The sequence below is a fragment of the Aulonocara sp. 'chitande type north' Nkhata Bay genome, linkage group LG9 (assembly GCF_057382095.1).
Source record: "Aulonocara sp. 'chitande type north' Nkhata Bay isolate Kocher_YH1m ecotype deep benthic linkage group LG9, A_spYH_male_GT1.1, whole genome shotgun sequence".
NCBI classification, from domain to species: domain Eukaryota; kingdom Metazoa; phylum Chordata; class Actinopteri; order Cichliformes; family Cichlidae; genus Aulonocara; species Aulonocara sp. 'chitande type north' Nkhata Bay.
The window spans coordinates 22,773,856-22,781,249 of NC_141352.1; the positions used below are offsets into that span (position 1 = coordinate 22,773,856).

The 7,394-nt window shown below is 39.6% G+C and overlaps 1 long non-coding RNA gene across 1 annotated transcript; it reads right to left on the reverse strand.

Annotated features, from left to right (window-relative positions):
* Positions 1 to 764: 764 nt before the first annotated feature.
* Positions 765 to 6,014, reverse strand: LOC147322159 (uncharacterized). The gene is made up of 3 exons (XR_015130902.1): positions 5,912 to 6,014; positions 1,124 to 1,158; positions 765 to 877 (listed from the first exon to the last, which is right to left on the reverse strand). It is a non-coding gene; the product is annotated as an uncharacterized LOC147322159 (long non-coding RNA).
* Positions 6,015 to 7,394: the final 1,380 nt, after the last annotated feature.

The following is a 7,394-nucleotide window of genomic DNA, read 5'->3' on the forward strand; positions in this document are numbered from 1 at the left end:
GTCGGGGGACGGGGGACTGTGCCTCACTGCCCTCCCCTTCTCCAAGAAACCCGTCTTCAACAGAGTCGAGAGAGCCGGGAACTTGTGAGGTGTGCATGTCCTGGTGAGCCTCCACCTTTTATAGGTGGGTGCAGCCTCGACTGTACAGAGACAGACCAGACCAGCTGCACCACACAGACACTTCAAACCTAATCTGAGTACAAAACACACACACACACACACACACACACACACACACACATTCATATTACCATTAAAAAAAAAACTGGGTTCCTTTACAATGTCAGAAGGAGGAAGGCACTAAGGCACCGCCTTCCGCCCCTCGACGCCCTCGCGGTGCCCCCTCCTTCTGACAGGAACTTCCTACAGACCAGGTATGAAGGATGCCTGAGTGGACATACAAAACTCACAAGTTCCTGGCTCTCACGGCTCCTATGCAGAGGGTTAGTCGAAGACGGAGGGGCATCGCGAGGGGCGTCGGGGGACGGGGGACTGTGCCTCACTGCCCTCCCCTTCTCCAAGAAACCCGTCTTCAACAGAGTCGAGAGAGCCGGGAACTTGTGAGGTGTGCATGTCCTGGTGAGCCTCCACCTTTTATAGGTGGGTGCAGCCTCGACTGTACAGAGACAGACCAGACCAGCTGCACCACACAGACACTTCAAACCTAATCTGAGGACAAAAAACACATACATACATACATACATACACACAGACACAGACACACACAGACACACACACACACACACACACACAGAGGAAGCGCTGCCTGAGGAAAGCGGGGAGGATCATCAAGGACTCCAGTCACCCCAGCCATAAACTGTTCCGACTACTTCCCACAGGAAGGAGGTTCTGCAGCATCCGGTCCCGTACCAGCAGACTGAGAGACAGATTTTTCCATCAGGTTACGTTATTGTATTTTGCACGTTATTGTATTTTGCACAACTCTGTTGCTTGTGAAGCTCGCACACAAGAATTTCACTCACATGTACTGTACCAATGTACCTGCACATGTGATGTGACAATAAAAGTGATTTGATTTGATTTGACATGTATATTCAAACCTCAAGGACAAAAACCAGAGGACAAAAACTACAAGAACAATATAAATATGGAGAAAACTAACCTTAGAAACATGCAGGGTGACCGGAGACAGCAGCACTGCAGACATGAGGACAGGCAGACAGTTAAGGCTGTGTGAGAGTCAAGTTCACTCCTATATATGACCTCCTATCGCAGAATGCGTTACTGTGACAACGCAGGCTTTGTGCTTTGAAGTGTGGTGATTGGTGACGTCATTGGAACGGCCTGTGATCTTACGTCACACTAGCCCGGATCAATTTGAAAAAGGCGTTTTTGTCTGAAAATGCTCGTGTCCAAACTACCGTTTTCACAGAGTTGTGTGTCCACATTGAAACGGCCGAAAACGCTTACGTTCCAGTACTGCGCATGCGTGAAACGCAAGGTGACTGGACCTGCCTCATTTCTGTCTGCCGTTTATTTACTTTCCGGTGTTGTGCCAAAAAGTGATTGTCTGCCAGAAACTGATTGCCGTCCGCGGGAGCGCGCGCAGCTGCTTAAAGCTGCAGCGCCCGGATTACTTGCGTTGCCAGCTACTTCCGTGCAACTGATATAACGTGAAGGAAAAAACCCAAACACATTTATGCCTTTGTTATTAGGCAAAGGTATGCATTTATGGAGCTTTAACGTTTCTTGTAACCGAATTATGACGCTATCAGAAGGTTGCTTTCAGTGTGTAGCGCAGTCACGAATGACTACACGCATCACGATGGAATAATTAATGCCCACAGGTTTAGTATGTCTACTCTCGTTGTTCATATTTGTTATAAGACTGTCGAATAGTAATTAAAACAATAAAGACCTATTGTGCCAGTATCACCATGACTCTTTCTTGTTTGTTCAGAATAACGACTGAGAACATGGCATTTTAGCGCTACCAAAAAGTGATTGTGGCCTATAACTTGTCACTGAAACAATATTTTGGCTTCAAACTTGTTGGATATATTCCAGAAGGGTTACATGTGATATATTATATCCCAAAAACTCTCCAAGAACTGCTGAATAACTTGTACAGGAACAATAAAACTGATAATATGCCATTTTCAACCTGCCAAAAAGTGATTGTGGCCTATAACTTGTCACTGAAACAATATTTCTGCTTCAAACTTGGCGGATGTCATTCTGAAGGGTCCTATGTGACACATTATATCTCAAACAGTCCCTTAGAACTGCTGAATAACCATTAAGGGAACGATAAAACTGATAATATGCCATTTCAGCCTGCCAAAAAGTGATTGTGGACTATATCTTGTCACTGAAACAATATTTCTGCATCAACTTGTTGGATATCATCCAAAAGGGTTACATGTGACACATTATATCTCAAACAGTCTCTAAGGACTGTTGAATAACTATTAAAGGACCATTAATACCCATAATATGCCATTTTCGACCTGCCAAAAAGTAATTGTGGACTATAACTTGTCACTGAGATACTATTTCTGCTTCAAACTTGGTGGATGTCATTCAGAAGGGTCATATGTCAAATATTACATCTCAAACAGTCCCTTAGAACTGCTGAATAACTTGTACAAGAACAATAACACTGATAATATGCCATTTTCAAGCTGCCAAAAAGTGATTGTGGACTATAACTTGTCACTGAAACAATATTTCTGCTTCAAACTTGTTGGGTATCATCCAAAAGGGTTACATGTGACACATTATATCTCAAACACTCTCCAAGAGCTGCTGAATAACTTTTAAAAGAACATTAATACCGATAATATGTCATTTTCAACCTGTGCATAAAACGTCAAATTTCAAAAGTGTTGTAATTCAAAAATAATACAAAAAAAAGGATAATGGCCAAATGGAAACAGGTGGGAGGAGATCTGCTTAAACACATTAGGAACACCAAGTAATAGGAAAGACAAAACAAACGGTAATAAAAATGTCATTCCAAAACAGCACTTCTTAATTGAAATGAAAACCAAAAACAAATAACAATTACATCCAATTAAAGAAGAAACCACCAGTTAAAATAAACTAACAAATAGACCAGAAACAGGGGGTATAGCGGAAGCTCAACACCAGTAAACCATGGAACAACATATATATTAATTCTTTGCATACAGTAACTATGCTAACATGTTAGGAAACACAAAATAATTGAATCATCCTACAAACAAATTGCAATCAAAGCTGAACTCTAATGTTGTGAACAACACAGAAACACACACAGCAACACGAACATAAATTAATGAATTAATAAACAAATAAACAACCAATAAATATTATAGGAGACAACGATACAAAACAAGAAACATTTCAAAAACATTGAAAAACTGACAGCGACCCTCTGACCAGCATGCTTCACAAACAAATGGGGTTTTTTTTGGTCTTGCGGGGCTTCTTGGCACAGCTCCTGTGGTACCACCGTGGGTAAATCTTGCAGCCAGTATGAATTAGACAAAACAAGGTAACACGAGTATTTTGTTAAAAGTGTTATACAAATAAGTATGTAAATAACAAAAGCAGATCTCCTCCCACCTGTTTCCATTTGGCCATTATCCTTTTTTTTGTATTATTTTTGAATTACAACACTTTTGAAATTTGACGTTTTATGCACAGGTTGAAAATGACATATTATCGGTATTAATGTTCTTTTAAAAGTTATTCAGCAGCTCTTGGAGAGTGTTTGGGATATAATATGTCACATATCATCCTTTTGGATGATACCCAACAAGTTTGAAGCAGAAATATTGTTTCAGTGACAAGTTATAGTCCACAATCACTTTTTGGCAGCTTGAAAATGGCATATTATCAGTGTTATTGTTCTTGTACAAGTTATTCAGCAGTTCTAAGGGACTGTTTGAGATGTAATATTTGACATATGACCCTTCTGAATGACATCCACCAAGTTTGAAGCAGAAATAGTATCTCAGTGACAAGTTATAGTCCACAATCACTTTTTGGCAGGTCGAAAATGGCATATTATGGGTATTAATGGTCCTTTAATAGTTATTCAACAGTCCTTAGAGACTGTTTGAGATATAATGTGTCACATGTAACCCTTTTGGATGATATCCAACAAGTTGATGCAGAAATATTGTTTCAGTGACAAGATATAGTCCACAATCACTTTTTGGCAGGTTGAAAATGACATATTATCAGTTTTATCGTTCCCTTAATGGTTATTCAGCAGTTCTAAGGGACTGTTTGAGATATAATGTGTCACATAGGACCCTTCAGAATGACATGCAGCAAGTTTGAAGCAGAAATGGTATTTCAGTGACAAGATATAGGCCACAATCACTTTTTGGCAGGTTGAAAATGACATATTATCGCTATTAATGTTATTTTAAAAGTTTTTCAGCAGTTCTTGGAGAGTGTTTGAGATATAATATGTCACATGGGACCCTTCTGAATGACATCCACCAAGTTTGAAGCAGAAACATTGTTTCAGTGACAAGATATAGTCCACAATCACTTTTTGGCAGGCTGAAATGGCATATTATCAATGTTAATGTTCCTTTACAGGTTATCCAGCAGTTCTAAGGGACTGTTTGAGATGTAATATTTGACATATGACCCTTCTAAATGACATCCGCCAAGTTTGAAGCAGAAATATTGTTTCAGTGACAAGTTATAGGCCACAATCACTTTTTGGCAGCTTGAAAATGGCATATTATCAGTTTTATTGTTCCTGTACAAGTTATTCAGCAGTTCTTGGAGAGTTTTTGGGATATAATATATCACATGTAACCCTTCTGGAATATATCCAACAAGTTTGAAGCCAAAATATTGTTTCAGTGACAAGTTATAGGCCATAATCACTTTTTGGTAGCGCTAAAATGCCATGTTCTCAGTCGTTATTCTGAACAAACAAGAAAGAGTCATGGTGATACTGGCACAATAGGTCTTTATTGTTTTAATTACTATTCGACAGTCTTATAACAAATATGAACAACGAGAGTAGACATACTAAACCTGTGGGCATTAATTATTCCATCGTGATGCGTGTAGTCATTCGTGACTGCGCTACACACTGAAAGCAACCTTCTGATAGCGTCATAATTCGGTTACAAGAAACGTTAAAGCTCCATAAATGCATACCTTTGCCTAATAACAAAGGCATAAATGTGTTTGGGTTTTTTCCTTCACGTTATATCAGTTGCACGGAAGTAGCTGGCAACGCAAGTAATCCGGGCGCTGCAGCTTTAAGCAGCTGCGCGCGCTCCCGCGGACGGCAATCAGTTTCTGGCAGACAATCACTTTTTGGCACAACACCGGCTCTTTGAAACGTGAAGGAAAATGAAAAGGAAAAGCGACGAGTTTTTTAAATGGACTAACAATGAGGTGGAGTTGTTGCTGCAAGTAATACAAAAGTACAAAGTTGCAAAAGCGATTGAGAATTAAAGAATTTGAAGAAAAGCTATCTGCTATCTTTGTGTTTTGCAGCAGAGAAAAAAATATAGTTTATGTCAATAAAGCCTTTGATCCGGAGAAGAAAATGATGTCAGGAGGGGACCTGGATCTGTGTGTTTACGCCTGCGTGTTCTGACGCCATGACATCTTGAAGATGCCGTTACCACAGAAACTGATTTTTGGGCATTTTACAAATTTTAGTCCATTAAGCTATTTTTAACCATTTCATTTTAAAGAAAAGTGTCAAATTTGAAGCCTTCAAATCAAAGTAACACCTTTTTTCATATTCATACACCAGTCGTTAATAATTTCTACACCTCTCCCGGAAAATTTAAAACATACAAACAATTTACGGGAAACAATCTTGGAATACACATATTTGATCACGTTAGAACTTGATATTCACACTGGAACTTGTTAAATTATTACAGTAATTTACATTTAAAGAAATTTTCAAACGTACCTGCAGCGAAGTCCAGGTGACAGTCGGGGAGTCCGGGTCCACGGCGAGCCATCTTCAAACTTGAAAAACAAAAACAAGTACAAACGATCCACAGATGAAGTACTTGTTGTGCTCTCAAATTAAATCCGCTTTTAGTAAAATGTTTTGCAAAACTTAGCTTTCCACAGGCTGAGGTTGGAGCAGGTCGAAACAAGTCCACGAGCAAGTGTAAACGGACGTTTGGAACCTTGGCGACCATGGTTACGGTTGTCAACGTGTACACGTGCACGTGATAGAACTATCCGATTGTTCAGTCTGACGTCACTAGCCGTGTCTGGGTCTAAACTCCGCTGCAGGTCCATATATCAAACGATCACTATGGCATTACTGAGAGTTGAAAAACTGTCTAAAGTCTTTCATCTTTAATAAAATGATCAGCGTTCTGCTCTACCAGGTGTAACTATTGAGTTTAACATCCAGGCATCCATGAAAACGGAATTTATGACATTTAACGGAGTTAGAAGTTAGCAGGGAGTTAGCTCGCTAGCTTCTATCTAAATACAATATAACATGTCCTGACTGCGGGGTTTTGGAAACAAGTTAAAACGTACAGCTCTGCTATCACTTCCAACATAAATGAAGACAGAAAACTAAACAGCAGTGACGTTTGTCGCGCGGGAGCCTGGGATTGTTTAGCTAAACGGCCTAAACCGTTTCCCATTCATTCTCTATGGTAGTGCTAAACCACTACGGATGTAATATATTTTTGGCCACTACGGTCTTCCGGCGCTGTAACGAGTTTGAGATGCGGCGGCACTTTTAAAAAATCTCCTCTTTTACGTTTCGGGAGAGAAAACAAGTAACTCAACGCTCGCAACACATCCCAACGCTCCTCATTCATTGATCAAAGGTAAGAAACGTCGTTTGAAATAACAGTAAACCAAACAGAATACATTTACAGGTGTATATTACAGGTAATAGGCGTGTTGCGATTGCATTTACGAAGCATCCATCGCTCAGTTAAAGACGGTGGGAGTTTATCTGCTGTTGTAAAGTGGCACGGTAAAAAATGAATGAACGTGATCCTTAAATAAATTACGTGTTTCATTGACGTGTTTTGCCATTAAATAAACTTTGTAGGTTTCCGACTGCTGTGACACTGACATTACTATAATGTGGTACAATTAAATAACCAATAAGTGTCTTGTTATGAGATGACATGCTAAATGACTGAACCTGCTTTAAAAGAAAATGTATTGCTTTCATGTTGTAATGGTCAGTCACCTTATCAATGCGAAAATCTGTTTTGATATCTCTAACATGAGCAATGCCCACTCGTGTATGAATAAACACGATAGCTTAAATACATATATGTTGTTAATCTACCAGCAATTCTTATGTGCCATGACTACTAAGCAGTTACCACAAATTTTGCAGATATGCCAATAATCATTCAACCATGAAAGGTTTTTATTTACAGACAGAACAGTTTGTTATACCTGGA